General features: G+C 44.8%; 1 pseudogene; it reads right to left on the reverse strand.

The window, feature by feature from the left end:
• LOC149461901 (uncharacterized) overlaps positions 1 to 18,076 on the reverse strand; it is a 38,086-nt pseudogene extending 20,010 nt beyond the window's left edge.
• Positions 18,077 to 18,805: the final 729 nt, after the last annotated feature.

An 18,805-nucleotide genomic window follows, 5' to 3' on the forward strand; every position in this document is an offset into this window, starting at 1 on the left:
ATATCGTCTTCTTACACCTGTCCTGATGAAGTGACACTTTGAAGCCATGAAACGCGTTGATGGTGTATTTTACATTCACTTGTCCAGTAAACACCGACCTTCTGAAGAAAACATTTCAGAGTTTCCTCCTTTACTATGGGGCTCCTCTGCTGACCTCACCCTCATTTTTTCTTGGGGTGAAAGTTCTCCACCGGGATCCAAATCCTGCTTAGTATATGATGATCCGGAATTCCCTGATGACCATGGAGGGTGACCACCCATTGACTTCAGTGAGGAGACAGACATATTCTCCACAAGTCCTCAGATAGGTTGTCTGATCCCTGGATGGGTTCCCCACAACCTCCCAGATGTGAGTCCATGCACCGTACTTCTCCCCATCTTCTAGAACCATCTCCCACCTTCTGGTATCCATCACTATACTCAGTCCCATCTCTCCCATGGTCTTTTATCCTCTTCTCCTGTCTCCTGATGGTTTGGAGGATTTCTACATATTGCTCTCATGACAGGTCTACTTTAATTGTATGCAGAGGGGAGGGGGAGGAGTACACAGACTCCTCCCAGTGTTGGTTTATGAGGGGGACATATAGGGTATTCTGCCCTGTCCAATCACAATATCCCCTGAGGAACCCCCACTGTGTGCAGGTACCCCCCAGACATGAGACTGTCCTCCAATCTGGTCATTTCCTGATAGATCAGATGACAAAGTCATATCTATGAGGGTCTCTATCATGTCATGTCTATGGGCCCCTTATTGTACTATAACCCATCCCCCTCCTGACCTGTACTGGGAAATATCCGGGCTGTGATTGGTGAGGACAATACTGCTGTTATCTCCAATATTGTTCTATGGGTGGGATTTGTAGGAAGATTCTGTACAGAGGCTCCTATTCATTCACAACACTTTACTATGCTTCTGTGATGAATGAACACAAGAGTGATTGGTATCGATCATTCTCTGTATTCATTTAGAAAGGGGCTGGTAAACATAATATGCCACCCCCCACTCTCCATCCAGCAGCTGCAGGCAGTGTGGGGGGCAGGAGGGGAAGTCAGACAGCAGCACTGCACAGAGGGGGGCTGGGGAATCGGTAGGAGGTCCAAGCACAGGGAGGGAGTTTTAGTGATGTAGAAGTATTTGGACATTTTGATCTCCTTGTGGCTCCCCTGCAGCAGCTGAAGCCAATGGGAGGGGAAAGAAGAAACCAGATGCAGGGGAGCCACAGATGGATCGGTGCTGTGGGGGGAGGGAGGATCAATGCTGTTGGGGGATTAATGCTGTGGAGGGGATGAGTGCTGTGGGGGGATGGGTGCTGTGGGGGGGATCAGTGCTGCCGGGGGGTGTTACAGCTGCAGGGAGCCATCTTGGAGGACAGGCAGAGGGGCTGTGGAGTGGAGGGAAGCTCAACAGACCAGGCGCTCATAGCAGAAGGGGGAAAGCCATGACAGTATGTTGTAGTCACCTGACCAGCTGGAGGCAGTTCTGTAGGTCAGTAGGACATCAGTACATCCATGGCAGGGAAAGAGTTCAAGTGCCACCTAGGGGCCATTGTTCAGTAACAACGTTTTTCATCATCTCAATGGCACACCCCATTTTAGGGCTGGACATGTTGGGTATCTATTGACTTGGCACAACCTCATCTTTTATATTTTACAAATTGGTAAAATAATGTATTTGTGTTCTGAAATATTACTTTTAGTGTATTTTGCACTGATTGAGCGAATATCATGTGACATAAAAAATCAGAACCGTCACCATTGTATTCTCCAGGGCCTCTGCTTTCATGAAATATGTTTGGGGGTTTAACTAATCTTCAGGCCCAAAATATACATTTTAACATATGCACAAAAATAATGAAGGAACAGCTCTGGCAGTGAGAGGGTTAATGTGGGCTAGATGGGATCACTCTGCTGGGGTCACACTGTACACATTAGAGCGCCCCCTAGCTGCAGCCTGGTAATAACATTGCCATGCTAGGAGGTTATTTGGCTCCTGTCTATATTGGCCCCTAGTATGTTTATGTATGAATGTTAGGGACCTCACTCAAGGCACTAATACACCTCCAGGTTTGTGTGGGACCCCTGATGTACAGGAAGACAGGAATTCAGTGAGGAACATTTCCCTCACTCAGGACTGGAATGTGGCTTCTCTCCCTTATGAGATCTCTGATGTTTGGAAAGACCGTACTTCTGTGAAAAAACATTTCCCGCACTAAGAACAGGAATACAGCTTCTCACCCGTGTGAGATCTCTGATGTGCATGAAGACTGGTCTTATATGAAAAACATTTCCCGCACTCAGAACAGGAATACGGCTTCTCCCCCGTGTGAGATCTCTGATGTTTGTAAAGACTGGACTTCACTGAAAAACATTTCCCGCACTCAGGACAGGAATATGGCTTCTCCCCCGTGTGAGATCTTTGATGTGTGTAAAGATTAAACTTCACTGAAAAACATTTCCCACACTCAGGACAAGAATACAGCTTCTCCCCTGTGTGAGATCTCTGATGTTTGTAAAGACCGGACTTATCTGAAAAACATTTTCCACACGCAGGACAGGAATATGGCTTTTCCGCCATGTGACATCTCTGATGTATCTGAAGATTAGACTTATTTGAAAAACATTTTCCACACTCAGGGCAGGAATACGGTTTCTCACCAGTGTGAGATCTTTGATGTCTATAAAGATGGGACTTCACTGAAAAACATTTCCTGCACTCAGGACAGGAATACGGCTTCTCCCCTGTGTGAGATCTTTTATGCACATTAAGACCGGATTTATAATGGAAAACCTTCCCGCACTCAGTACAGGAGAACCTCTGTTCCCGCACAGTCTGAGGTTCCTCAGGATATAAGGAATCTGATGGTCCATCTACACTGGGTGGTGCCGGATGGACATTGGAGGGAGCCGGGTTTTCTCCTGGACTATACTGTGTGATGTCCTCATCTTCTACTTTCCAGTCTGGAGACAAAGTGAGACAATCCTCAGAGGTTTTCCTCATCTCCCGGCCATGGACTAAAATACAAAGACAAAGAGGATTACTAGACAGGAGCTGATTGGTTCCCCCAAACCAGGACTCCGTCCACATCAGGCAGCTTGGTCTCTGAGGAGCTTACAATTCCACCCTCAAGGGAACTAGGAAATGGCTCCTCTGATCTCCTACCAGGTCATTTCTTTATTCATGGACTTTAGTCAGAGAGTGAGGAAACAACCAGAACTGTCTTTTATAGGAGGAACAGTGATGAGGGGATTATAGGACGAGGGTCCCCACCCCCTCTATCACTCATCACCATCTTCCCAACACAAGAAGTACTGCACTTCCTTATTTAGTCATGAAGAACAGCGGGGCTGAGCCCCACCAGAGGTCAGAGAGTGAGGATAAGGGCAAAATAGGCTATACAGTGCAGGGGTCAGGAGTATGTAATGTACACCATAGAGTATATAGTGCAGGGGTCAGGAGTATGTAATGTACAACATAGAGTATATAGTGCAGGGGTCAGGAGTATGTAATGTACAATATAGAGTATATAGAGCAGGGGTCAGGAGTATGTAATGTACAACATAGAGTATATACTGCAGGGGTCAGGAGGATGTAATGTACAACATAGAGTATATAGTGCAGGGGTCAGGAGTATGTAATGTACAACATAGAGTATATAGTGCAGGGGTCAGGAGGATGTAATGTACAACATAGAGTATATAGTGCAGGGGTCAGGAGTATGTAATGTACAACAGAGTATATAGTGCAGGGGTCAGGCATATGTAATGTACAGTATAGAGTATATAGTGCAGGGGTCAGGAGGATGTCATGTACAACATAGAGTATATAGTGCAGAGGTCAGGAATATATTTGAAAAGAGGAGTGGCGGTGGATGTGTTATACTTGGACAGACGGGTGGCTGTGGACATGATATACTTGGATAAATGGGTGGCGGTGGACGTGGTATATATTAGCACAATGTATACAGTCCTGCACTCACTCTGATGGGAATACATTAGACCTTGTTTTCTCCCATCTTTGCACTCCCTACAACCTCACAAACACCCCCTTTCCTCTCTGATCACAATCTCATCACCTTCACAGTCTCCTCGTCTTCAAACACCTATCCCTCCAAGCAGCCAACAATTACCCGCAGAAACCTTCACAACTTGAACCCGGCTCCTTTCCACTCTGCAACTGACCAACTCTATGACAGAATCTCTCCCCTGTCCTGCCCTGACCTGGCCACTGCTGTCTACAACAGTTCACTGTCATCCACTCTGGACTCACTTGTTCCTCTAACCACACAAAGCATCAGGCCCCAACCGTTATAACCTTGGCAGACTGACCACACCAGACATCTTAAGAGATATAGTCATGAGCTGGAGCGATTGTGGTGTAAAACCAAATCCAAGGAATAATTCACCCGATATAATTCTGCTTTCTTCACATACAATTCCTCCCTCCATGCTGCCAAACAAGACGACTTTGTCACTCTTATTAATACCTTGTCATCCAGTCCTCTTCGTCTCTTCTCTACTTTTAACTCTCTACTTTCTCCACCTCCACCCAGCACCTCACTCACTGCTCACGAGATTGCAAATCATTTCAAAAACAAGATTGATACAATTCATAGCGGCATCTCCACTGCACAGACATCCATCCCACTTAGCATACCTTATACTAAACCTCCCTCAACACTTTCCTCTTCTGACCTCGCTACTCCCGAAGAGGTCACTAAGGTTTTCTCAGAAGCTCGTCTCACTACCTGCCCCCTGGATCCTGTCCCCTCACAACTACTATGGTCACCCTCCTCCTCCATCCTATGCTCCCTCACTCACATCTTCAATCTTTCCCTCTCTACTGGTGCCTTCCCCTCCCCTCTAAAGCATGCGCACATCACTCCCATACTTAACAAGCCCTCCCTGGACCCCACCAACCTGAACAACTTAAGACCCATCTCCCTGCTGCCATTTACCTCTAAACTCCTAGAACGCTTAGTCTACAATCCCCTGAGCTCCCACCTCACCGACAACAACCTTCTTGACCCTTTACAGTCTGGCTTTCACTCACTACACTCCACTGACACCGCCCTACTAAACCTCACTAATGATCTACTAACTGCTAAAGCCAATGGCCACTACTCCATACTAATCCCAACCAACGGCCGCTGCTCCGTACACATCCCAACCAACGGCCGCTGCTCCGTACACATCCCAACCAACGGCCGCTGCTCCGGACCAGACACTTTTACCCCCTTTCTGACCAGGGCAATTTTCAGCTTTCAGCGCTATCACGCTTTGAATGACAATTACGCAATCATGCAACGCTGTACCCAAATGAATTTTTTACCATTTTTTTTAAACAGATAACGCTTTATTTTGGTGGTATTTATTCACCACTGGGATTTTTTTTTTTTTTTTTGCTATGTAAATGAAAAAGTCCAAAAATTTTGAAAAAAAGTGTTTTTTTTATAAAATTTTGCAAATAAATAATATTTCATCATAAATCTTTGCCAAAATGTATTCCGTTATCTTTTTAGTAAAAAAAAAAAAAAATCCAAATTAGTTTATAACAAAAATTATAATTTTTAAACATTTTTTTTTACATTTTTATATATTATTATTTTTTTTTTACATACTGTCACCCTAGCAGTACAGTGTCACCATGGTGACACTGTACTACTTGTGGGGGGTGATGAAGATTTTTTTTTTTTTTTTTTTTTTTTTTTACTTTACACATTGCTTTTACACCCATATAGGATGTAAAAGCAATAATTTCTCTTTCTCTCTGTGTGCATTCTTGCAGTCATTGAGAAGTACTGACTGAGCTGTGATTGGTCACAGCTTGTCACATGGTACAAGCCTGTTGTGAATAGGCTTGTACCATGTGACCTCTGTGATCATTCACAGATTTCACACGTAGTAAGCAATGATGTCACAAGTGACATCTTGCTGACTACTTTGCATGTGATCACTGATTGGCCAATCAGTGATCACATGATCGGGACCTCGTACAGAGGTCCCGTCCGACGATCGGTGTTTCACTGTCCGGAGGACACAGCGGGCACCGGATCGCGGTGCTGCGCGCTCCCAGGGAGCGCGCACAAGCAGGGTGCGGGGAGGCCGTTTATGAACGGCCACCCGACCCTGCACTGCCAACGTCCGGCCGTTTATATACAACGGCCGGATGGGAGGTGGTTAACCTCTGTGGCTTTTGATACGGTTGACCATCCCCTCCTCAAAAAAAAAACTCCACTCTCTTGGCCTTTGAGACTCTGCTCTTCTCTGGGTCTCCTCCTACCTATCGCAGCGCTTCATCAGTGTTACCTATAACGCTGCCTCCTCCTCTTCACTTCCTCTCTCTGTAGGGGTCCCTCAAGGTTCTGTCCTTGGACCCCTTCTCTTCTCCATCTACACCTGCCCCTTAGTCACTTGATAAACTCCCATGGCTTTAAGTACCATCTCTATGCTGATGACACACAAATCTATCTTTCTACTCCTCACCCCTTCAGTCTCCTCCACACCTCACCCCTTCAGTCTCCTCCACACCTCACCCCTTCAGTCTCCTCCACACCTCACCCCTTCAGTCTCCTCCACACCTCACCCCTTCAGTCTCCTCACCTCACCCCTTCAGTCTCCTCCTCACCTCGCCCCTTCAGTCTCCTCCTCACCTCACCCCTTCAGTCTCCTCTCGCATTACTAACCTACTAAGTGACATATCGGCATGGATGTCACTCCACTTCCTCAAACTCAATCATTCCAAAACTGAGCTCTTAGTATTCCCTCCAGCCCGTGCCCCTCCACTAACTTCTCCATCAAGATCAATAATACAACCATCAGTCCCTCCCCTCATGCCAGGGTACTAGGTGTAATCCTAGACTCCCATCTGTCCTTTCACCCCCAAATCCAATCACTGTCCAAATCATGTAGACTTCACCTCTGCAACATCTCCAAGATACTCCCGTTCCTAACCTCGGAAACCACTAAGCAACTTATTCCCTCCCTTGTTATATCTCGCCTTGACTATTGTAACTCCCTCCTCATTGGCCAACCTCATCGCAGGCTATCCCCTCTTCAGCCTATCATGAATGCTGCTGCCAGACTCATCCACCTTACTAACCATTCTGTATCTGCCACCATTCTCTGCCAATCCCTCCACTGGCCTCCGCCAAGCCCTCCACTGACCTCCATTCAGTGTCCTCCACCCCTCTCTGCCAATCCCTCCACTGGTCTCCATTCAGTGTCCTCCATCCCTTTCTGCCAATCCCTCCGCTCAGTGTCCTCCACCCCTCTCTGCCAATCCCTTCACTGGCCTCCATTCAGTGTCCTCCACCCCTCTCTGCCAAGCCCTCCACTGACCTCCACTCAGTGTCCTCCACCGGCTTCCCATTGCCTAACGGATAAATTCAAAACATTAACAATAACATATAAAGCCATTTATAACTCCCAAATTATATCACCAATCTTGTCTCCAAATATCACCCAAACTGTACTCTCCGCTCCTCAAAAGACCTCCTGTTCTCTAGCTCCCTTGTCTCCTCCTTCCATGCTTATCTCCAGGACTTCTCCAGAGCTTCCCCCATCCTCTGGAACTCTCTACCTCATTTTATGAGACTATTGCCTACTCTGCTCACTTTTAGGCGATCTCTGAAAACCTCTCTCTTTCTTCAGGAAGCCTATCCTGCCCTAATACTGGAATCTTCTACTTTTCCAACCAGTCCATCCCCCACAGTTACTACCTTTTGTACCACAAGCTCCTCCCTCCTAGATTGTAAGATCCCAGGATCAGGCCCTCCTATCCCTCTTGTATTGAACTGTATCATTTCAGTATTGTCTCCCGTTATATTGTAAAGCGCTGAGCAAACTGTTGGCACCATAAATCCTGTATAATAATAATACTTGGACAGAGGGGTGGCGGTGGACGTGGTATACTTGGACAGAGGGGTGGCGGTGGACGTGGTATACTTGGACAGAGGGGTGGCGGTGGACGTGGTATACTTGGACAGAGGGGTGGCGGTGGACCTGGTATACTTGGACAGAGGGGTGGCGGTGGACCTGGTATACTTGGACAGAGGGGTGGCGGTGGACCTGGTATACTTGGACAGAGGGGTGGCGGTGGACCTGGTATACTTGGACAGAGGGGTGGCGGTGGACGCGGTATACTCGGACAGAGGGGTGGAGGTGGACGCGGTATACTCGGACAGAGGGGTGGAGGTGGACGCGGTATACTCGGACAGAGGGGTGGAGGTGGACCTGGTATACTCGGACAGAGGGGTGGCGGTGGACGTGGTATACTCGGACAGAGGGGTGGCGGTGGACGTGGTATACTCGGACAGAGGGGTGGCGGTGGACGCGGTATACTCGGACAGAGGGGTGGCGGTGGACGCGGTATACTCGGACAGAGGGGTGGAGGTGGACGTGGTATACTCGGACAGAGGGGTGGAGGTGGACCTGGTATACTCGGACAGAGGGGTGGAGGTGGACGTGGTATACTTGGACAGAGGGGTGGCGGTGGACGTGGTATACTCGGACAGAGGGGTGGCGGTGGACGTGGTATACTTGGACAGAGGGGTGGCGGTGGACATGGTATACTTGGACAGAGGGGTGGCGGTGGACGTGGTATACTGGGACAGAGGGGTGGCGGTGGACGTGGTATACTTGGACAGAGGGGTGGAGGTGGACGTGGTATACTTGGACAGAGGGGTGGCGGTGGACGTGGTATACTTGGACACAGTTCCCCACACACGGCTAATGTGTAAGGTAAAGTCTACAGGCTAAAAAAAATCTGAATGTAAAATGGATAGAAAACTGGCTAAAAGATCGTATTCAGAGAGTAGTGGTTAATGATTCATACTCTGAATGGTCTAGGGGTGCCAGTGGTGCACCCCAAGGTTCAGTGTAATTAGTGGAGAACCCCAAGGCTCAGTGTTATTAGTGGGGTACCCCAGGGTTCAGTGTTATTAGTGGGGTACCCCAAGGTTCAGTGTTATTAGCGGTGTGCCCCAAGTTTCAGTGTTATTAGTGGGGGACCCCAAGTTTCAGTGTTATTAGTGGGGGACCCCCCCAAGGTTCAGTGTAATCAGTGGAGTTCTCCAAGTTTTAGTGTTAGTGGGGTACCCCAAGGTTCAGTCTTATTAGTGGGGTACCCCAAAGTTCAGTGTTATTAGTGGGGTACCCCAAGGTTCAGTGTTATTAGTGGGGTACCCCAAGGTTCAGTGTTATTAGTGGGGTACCCCAGGGTTCAGTGTTATTAGTGGGGTACCCCAAGGTTCAGTGTTGGGACCCTTACTTATTATTATATATATAAACAATCTGGGGTGTGAGATTATAAATCCCATTCCAGTCTTTGCAGATGACACCAAGCTGTGCCGGGGAATAACGTCCTTACAGGATGTCTCCAACTTACAAGCCGACCTCAATGCTCTGTGTAATTGGGGGACTATGGGGCCAATGAGGGCTAATGGTGATAAATGTAGGGTTCTGCACTTGGGGGCTAAGAATATGCATGCATCATACATATTAGGGGGGGTACAACTGGGGGGGTCAATGGTGGAGAAGGATCTGGGGGGTCAATGGTGGAGAAGGATCTGGGGGTTCTAATAGATCACAAGCTTAATAATGACATGCAATGCAAAGCTGCGGGTTCTAAAGCAAGCAAAATCCTCTCTTATATTAGGGGAGGTATAGACTCCAGACAGAGCGATATCCCCCCCAGTAAAAATCATTAGTAAAACCTCATCTGGAATATGCAGCTCAGTTTTGAGCCCCAAGAACATTGGGGAACTGGAGAAAGTACAGAGAAGGGCAACCAAACTGATAGGAGGCATGGAGGAGATCAGCTATGAGGAAAGATTAGAGGAACTGAATGTATTCTCTACTGAGAAGAGGAGATTAAGGGGGATATGATCTCCATGTATAATACATAGGGGGGGGGGATATGATCTCCATGTATAATACATAAGGGGGGATATGATCTCCATGTATAATACATAAGGGGGGATATGATCTCCATGTATAATACATAAGGGGGATATGATCTCCATGTATAATACATAAGGGGGGGATATGATCTCCATGTATAATACATAAGGGGGGGATATGATCTCCATGTATAATACATAAGGGGGGGTATGATCTCCGTGTATAATACATAAGGGGGGATATGATCTCCATGTATAATACATAAGGGGGGGGGATATGATCTCCATGTATAATACATAAGGGGGATATGATCTCCATGTATAATACATAAGGGGGGGATATGATCTCCATGTATAATACATAAGGGGGATATGATCTCCATGTATAATACATAAGGGTGATATGATCTCCATGTATAATACATAAGGGGGGATTGCTGTAGGAAAGTCCTGGATTCTTTCTTGGATACACAGAATATAACTGGATATAACATTTATAGGGAAAGTTGATCCAGGGAATATCCAATTGCCTCTCGGGGGGTCAGGAAGGAATGTTTTCCCCTGCAGGAGGAGATCGGATCGTGCTTTGCTGGGTTTTTGCCTTCTGGTGGATCAGCTGTGGGTGTCGGATTATAACTTTTATTTTTAATGGTACAACTAGATGGACTGTCTGTTTTCAGCCAGACTAACTATGTAACTATGTAGGTCCCACACCGCTGCCTCCCATCTCCTGAGACTGCACTCAGTGACTTGGGTCTGAGACACTACAGACATATCCCTCCACCCGGCACAGCCAGCAGATAAAAGAGAAGGTCCCCTGGAGGAGTCAGGCACAAGGCAGGAGACCCCAGTCACATGTCCTGGGTGCCTACATTATGCAATGCTTAAAGTAAAAATCAACATTTTGCTGCCAGCTGATCCCCAGAACCCCCATAAATCCAGTCTAGAGACATAAATTGTGTCTGCAGCACAGAGAAGGAAGATTATCCGAGAGAAATCCAGGAATACAGGACGGGGAACACAGCTCAGGAAAGTGACCAGGGGATTACAGGCTGATATCACCCAGTCCCCGCCCTACTCTGGACCAATCAGTGAGCAGTATGGGTGGAGGAATGGATTTAGTGTTCATGACCCACCTGTGCTGATCTCTGTAGGAGTGTCCTCCTCTATAAATGTCCCCGTTATTCCATCCTCCTCCATAGACTGCTGATCATCCCTCACATACACCTCTTCTTCTTCTGCTTTCACCTCAAATTCTATATCGATTGGATCTCCACTCTAAATCAAGGAAATGAGAGAAAATGTTATCTGTAAAATGTAAGATTTATGATTGTGACATCACATATAAAATCCACACATTGTCTCCACAAGTCCATGTTCTAGATGCTCCATCGCACCAACCTTGTAATAGTGAGGGATGGTGTGACCTTCCTGTGTGGAATCCCGGGAATACAGAGGACGGGGACATCTCTCTGGTGGGTTCCTGGTATTAGGTGGCTCCATCATATCCTTGTGTCCTTCTGAAAACTCCTCCATCACTCCATACTCCTCATCCTCCTCTTTATACTCTTCTTTAACATCAATATTATCATCCCCGAGGATTCCACTCTGAAAGATATAATAAAACATTCATTGTAACAAACATGCTGTGTATAAATCACAACTACCAATAATTGTCATCATCTACCTGATGATGGTGAGGGATGGTGTGACCTTCCTGTGTGGAATCCCGGGAATACAGAGGACGGGGACATCTCTCTGGTGGGTTCCCATGACTGGATCCATCTGTAGGAAACACACACACTGACTGAATCCATTGTTTCTATGTGTTTATCAGATGATGGGGGATCTAGGTGGATCCTCCGTACTGCTCTCTCCTTTACAATAAAGTCTCCTCTTACCCGGTGATGTGAGGGGCGGCTGATTGTCCATCATGACGTCCTTGTAGAGGTCCTTGTGTCCTAAATATTGATGTGTATCATCTGCTGGAGATAAAAGACTTCACAGTGACTATGGAGGAAGAGGACGGACATGATGGTGGTTACTGGGTGTAAATAGAACATAACATCTTGTTACCTCTTCTGCTGCCACTTCCAGCAATGTCTCTGATCTGCTTCACACTGCATGGCACAGCCTGTCTTTATTCCAGATGACTTCCTGTCTGTACCTGACATCACTTCCTGTCTATTCCAGACATCACTTCCTGTCTGTACCTGACATAACTTCCTGTCTGTATTCCATAGAGAAGTCCTGTCTGGGTAGTAGAAATGAGATCTCCATCTTGTGGAATTCAGAGGAACTGCAACCCCGAGAAATGTCCCCTAATACCCATTCCTGCATTGTATCTACCTTACAGGCATACCAGGGAAGTGCCAAAATAACTAAAAAAAAGTAAGAAACAATAAACCTAACTCTCATGCAACCAACTGTTTAAAAAATATATTTTACTACAAATAGGAAAGTCCTAAAGACACAGAACACAAGATAAAATAAAACAGAGACCTCCAAAATCAGACAAACTACCCAGAATGTCCCGTCCTTCATATCAGAGACCAAGACAGACTACCCAGAATGTCCCATCCTTCATATCAAAGAGAGACAGACTACCCAGAATGTCCCGTCCTTCATATCAGAGAGAGACACAGACTACCCAGAATGTCCTGTCCTTCATATCAGAGAGAGAAAGAATACCCAGAATGTCCGTTCTTTCATGTCAGAGACCAAGACAGACTACCCAGAATGTCCCATCCTTCATATCAGAGAGAGACAGAATACCCAGAATGTCCCGTCCTTCATATCAGAGAGAGACAGAATACCCAGAATGTCCCGTCCTTCATATCAGAGAGAGACAGAATATCCAGAATGTCCCGTCCTTCATATCAGAAACCGAGACAGACTACCCAGAATGTCCCATCCTTCCTATCAGAGAGAGACAGATTACCCAGAATGTCCCATCCTTCCTATCAGAGAGAGACAGACTACCCAGAATGTCCCGTCCTTCCTATCAGAGAGAGACAGACTACCCAGAATGTCCCATCCTTCCTATCAGAGAGAGACAGATTACCCAGAATGTCCCGTCCTTCATATCAGAGAGAGACAGATTACCCAGAATGTCCTATCCTTCATATCAGAAACCGAGACAGACTACCCAGAATGTCCCATCCTTCATATCAGAAACCGAGACAGACTACCCAGAATGTCCCATCCTTCATATCAGAAACCGAGACAGACTACCCAGAATGTCCCATCCTTCATATCAGAGACCAAGACAGACTGCTCAGAATGTCCCATCCTTCCTATCAGAGAGAGACAGATTACCCAGAATGTCCTATCCTTCATATCAGAAACCGAGACAGACTACCCAGAATGTCCCGTCCTTCATATCAGAGAGAGACAGACTACCCAGAATGTCCCAACCTTCATATCAGAGAGACAGACTACTCAGAATGTCCCATCCTTCATATCAGAGAGACAGACTACTCAGAATGTCCCATCCTTCATATCAGAAACCGAGACAGACTACCCTGAATCTCCCATCCTTCTTATCAGAGAGAGACAGACTACCCAGAATGTTCCGTCCTTCATATCAGGGAGAGACAGACTACCCAGAATGTTACTACTCCTATTGGTATGCCCCTGAGGTACTGTTGGTACATGAAATGCATTGGATGGATCCCTATTGTTGATGCCACGCCACTGCCATTGAGGAGCATCCGCCATCTTGGTACTCACTTTGCTATTATTTTTATTACTCCACGTGAATATTTTAAATTGTTACTCGTGACCATTATAATAAAGTACTACACTATTAAGCACCTTTCTGGCTCCTGTGGCCGAGCCAATTCCTCCCCAGGACCATTTTGTCACCTGCCCCGATGGATGGATGGCTGGAGCTGGATGACTAATCTATAGCTGCCAGCATACCGCTGCACCCCCAGATGTGTGATGTGTATAACCCATGCACATTAATACTTTTGTTCTGGTGAGTGTAGACCTGTCCCAAGGGTGGATTACCTTTCACGAGTTCATGCACTACTGTCCATCATGGATAAACCACACGTGCCATTCATAGGCACTCTCTGAGTTGGTACTCTCACACCAAGGACATTCCATTATTCAGGAATGATTATAGGAACTTTTTTTAGCACCATTTACCAGTTTACATCATTATTGCACTTATTTGCACTTTGTTGACTTTACATGCGTTGATGATTGATAACATGCATTTATAGCACTGCACTATAACTAACATAGAATAGTTACATGATTAAAAAAAAAGAATATATATAATTATATTGGGAAATTAGAAATAGATGTAGCAAACTTGCTCATCAGAGTTGGATGCAGAGTTCTCCTTTTTTATTAGAAGTATTCCTCAATCCTTCATTCCCTACCCCCTCCCTTCCTGAGAGGCACAGTGACAGATGGTGTGTGCTGGTTATGGGTCAACAGCAGGGCAAGGCATCCCTAGTTCGGTGCCGAGCAGTCTCAGAAAGTATAGCCTTCCTCACCTAAGTCATGATAAGGCCAGTGTTCCTCAGAGAATTGGGAAACACTGACCCAAGAACCTGTGTAGGCTCACCCATCATAAAACAAATAAGGCAGCTTCTCCCAGGAATTGAAAGAGATTGTAACCTCATAAAACCTAACAGCTTAAGGTGACAGAATTAAATGAACATTCCTCAAGTCAGTTTGTCCCCTGCGTTTCATATCATGGATTATGAAGATATTGGTTTTAATTCAGAGTCCGCCCGAGATCCCTCCCTAAACAGGTATTGGCCAGTTACTCAGAGCCACCCCCCTTGTTGGGGGACTTTAAAAAAAAACACAGGCTGTAGGCCTGAGGCTAAGCTAAACACATCTCCCATTTTTAACATCAATATACCACCTGGGGGAGACCCTTTCGCTCTGCAACGTGGATCTGCTTACAAACCAAGGCGTACTGGAAAGTAACTTAACCCTTTAACTTCCTTCCTATTATCTCTTTGCTATATCTTTAACTTCAAATAGTTTTTATTGAAAGGTTTTTACACAAATGCAGTAATACAAAACGTAATACACTGTGGTTCACATTAGAATGAGGTGGTACATAAGGTATGTATAACCTGAGGATGTATTTCCCCACCAGTTGGCTGGGGAAGATGTGGACCTGTTTTCATATTATTGGTAGACAAGAATAAACTAATGTGAATCTAGTGGTTTCGGAATACATTATGAATGGGGTCGGATGGGGATGAAGGAAGGGAGGGGGCGGAAAGGGGGGAGTACCAGTCAAGTGTTATGTACTTAGTAGTAATGATATTATATGGATGTCAATTAATAGAGCAGTTAGGGTCATTGAGCCAACGAGACCATTGGAATTGGAATTTATGGTATGTGAGGTTTCGGGATGCTGTTCTCTTTTCCATTTCACATTGGTAATTTAGGTCATTGATAAGGGTTGAGAAAGCAGGGATTTTGGTGGACTTCCACAATCTGGTGACATTATTTTTTGCCGCTGCCAATATGTGGATTATGATAGTTCGTGTGTTTGGGGGAAATTTGTCTATTCCTATATTTAAAAGGGCTAGGGCTGGATTTGGGGGGATGCGGGATTCTGCTATTGAAGAAATTAGTTGAAACACTTTATTCCAAAATGATGTAAGAGATTTACATTGCCATAGTGTGTGAGTGATCGAGCCTAATTCTCCGCAGTGTCTCCAACATTTAGGTGAGTGTTGGGGGTAAAAAAGAGCGAGTTTAACTGGTGTTAGGTACCATTGGTGTAATGTTTTTAAGTATGAATCCCAGTGGGAGCTGCACTTGGAAGCTTTGTATGTAATGTTGAAGGTTTTTGCCCATATATGTGGGGAGATTGATTGGTGAAGATTGCTTTCCCAGGTAGTGAGCGAGGTGGTGTTTATGGCAAATTGAGCATTGGTTAGTAGTTTAAAGAATGTCGAGATTCCTTTTTTAGGATACTGTGTTTTGTGAAAAAAGATATAGGCCGTGGCGGAGATTGTTAGTTCTGAAGATACGGTCATTGTGAATAGGAAGCGGGATATTCTTAGAAAATTAAAATTTTCATTATCAGGTAAGTGAAATTTTGTTTGGAGAGTAGTGAAGGAATTTAGTTTGTGGTTGGTGTATATATCTCATATATGTGTTATCCCATTGGATTCCCATTTTGAAAGGTTTAAAAAAGGGATGAGTAGATGCAGAGTTGAGATAGGTGCATAGATACTCTTCAATTCAGAATCGGGGTGTTTTGATGATAAAAATTCAAACCAGGCTTGTAGGGTGGCCTTCATACAGGGGTGTTTGATTTGTAGGAGTGTTTGGGAATTTTGTGGTATGAACAATAATTTGTCAAATGTATATTTTAGGGGAGGAAGGTTTTCCATGTTGGACCATGTCTTGTCTTTAGTAGGGTGCCACCAAAAGAATAATTGATCTAGGAGTGTGGCATTGTAGTAGGATTTTAGATGAGGAAGTCCTGCACCTCCATTAGAGGGCGAACGTAGTAGTAAATTTGTCGAGTATCTAGGTTTTTTGGAGTCCCATGTGAATTTATTGAGGATCGTTTGGAGTTTGGAGAAGAAGGAATTGGGAACCGGGATCGGAAGAGTTCGGAAGATGTAGAGTGTTGAGAGGGTAGATGTACGTAAATGCTTGAGTTCTCGCGGAATAGAGTCGAGTAATGGTTTGTGATTAGCATTATATAGTTGGTTTGTTGTATTGGTAAGTTTAATTCCCAAATAAGGGATATTATATTGTTCCCACGTAAAAGGGAATTGGTTACGGATTAAGTTCTGGATTCTAGGTGGGGTGTATAAGTTCAAAATGGAAGATTTTGGCTCGTTACGTTTATAGTAAGAGATGTCTGAGTAATTGTGGAGATGAGTGCGTATCGTACGGAGTGATTTGTAAGGGTTAGTAATCATGAGAATAATGTCATCGGCAAATAGACTAATTTTATGTTCTGTTCCAAGATGGGAGATACCTGTAAAGGAGGGGTCGTCTCTGAGTTTGGATGCCAAGGGTTCAATCAGTAATGTAAATATTATGGGTGATAATGGACATCCCTGTCTAGTGCCATTGGAGATTTGAAAGGTTTGTGAGAGAGTGCCGTCGGTTAAAACTTTGGCGGAAGGATTGGAGTATAGGGAGAATATTGCTGATAACAACCAATCTATAATCCCAAATTTCTGTAGGGTGAGTTTCATGAATAGCCAATTGATTCAGTCAAATGCTTTTTTGGCATCTAGGGACAAAAGTAATGAGGGTTGTTTAGTAGATTCTAGGTTGTGTATCAGGGATATAATTCTCCTAGTTGTGTCAGGTGCTTGTCGGCCAGGGATAAAGCCCACTTGATCTGGGTGGATTAGTGTAGGGAGGTATGGAAGTAACCTTTGTGCAATACGTTTGGCATATAGTTTTATGTCCGTATTTAATAGTGAAATTGGTCTGTAGTTTTGAACTAATTGGGGGTCTTTATTTGGTTTGGGTATTGTGGTGATGATGGATTGTAACATTTCAGTGGGGAAAGTGCCTGTGGTGGCAGCATGGTTGAATAATGAAGATAGGTGTGGTATGAGGTTGGGTGCGAATGTTTTGTAGAATTCATTTGTAAAGCCGTCATTTCCTGGAGATTTGTTAAGAGGTAATGTTGATATGCAGCGTTGTATCTCTGTGGGAGAAATTGGTAGTGATAAGGATGTAAGCTGAGATGGTGTAAGACGCGGAAGATTGGTAGTGTCTAAAAAATTTTGAATGTTTTCAGTTGTGGGTTGGCATGTGTCAAGGTCATTATTGATATTGTACAATTGTCGGTAGTATGTCGCAAACGCATTCGATATATCTTGTGGGTTAGTGAGTAGCATTTGTGTGGTTGGGTGATGGACATTTACAATCTTTGATCTAAGTCATTTTTGTTTAACTGTTTTTGATAGGAGTGAGCTCGCTTTATTACCTAGGGCATAAAATAAGGATTTGGATCTCTGGAGGTTGAGATCGTATTTGTGTAGTAGAAGGATTCGCAATTTATTTCTATCTGAGGTCAAACTTGCAGCCGTGGAAGGATTTGGGTTGGTTTTATTGGACTCTTCATTAAGTTTGATGGTGGATAGTAGTTGGTCAATTTGGTGGGATCTTTGTTTTTTGATACGGGAGTTTAGTTTTATGAGAATACCTCTCATGTAAGCTTTATATGTGAGCCATAGTGTTGTAATGGATATGTCTGGAGAGGAATTGGTGTCAAAGAATAAGTTGTGAGCATCTAATAGATGTTTCTGGTGGTCTAAGTCCTTCAATAATATAAAATTGAATCTCCAAATGGGCGCTAGGGTTGCGCATTGATTGTCGTCTATCGAAACATTGATTGGAGCATGGTCTGACCAGGTGATCACGCCGATGCTGGACGAAGTTATGTGTTTCTAAATGGAAGAACTTCCTGCGCTAAGAATGGGGCCCTATTCACCAAGCTGCTGACACAAACCTCTTTACCAAAATGAGTGAATACATAAATATAAAGTGCAGCGCTATCCCTAAACTTACTAAATAAATATATATATATAAAAATATAAATATAAAGTGCAACCTAACTGTTCAAAGTGTAAGTGCTCTAAATATTATCACAAGGTACTAAACCTATGTGCAAAATGTGCATTTACAAAAATGTGCAACCCGTGTACTCCCAGATGGGAATAAAGTGCAATTAGTGACAATCAAAATCACTGCAAACATCTGTTGTAAAAAATAAGTCCATAAGGAAAAAATATAGTGTCCAAATACAACATAAGACACTCAATCTTCATGCATGTGATCACACGTGTCCACACTGTGTGAATCCAAACAATAGCTGTAGTGGCCCCTCACCTCCTTGCCAAGACCCTACAGGGTCAGCTCGCTTTAAACAGGACACCACT

Source organism: Staurois parvus, unplaced genomic scaffold, assembly GCF_062004578.1.
Source record: "Staurois parvus isolate SC_StPar_1 unplaced genomic scaffold, SC_StPar_1.0 ptg000191l, whole genome shotgun sequence".
NCBI lineage: Eukaryota > Metazoa > Chordata > Amphibia > Anura > Ranidae > Staurois > Staurois parvus.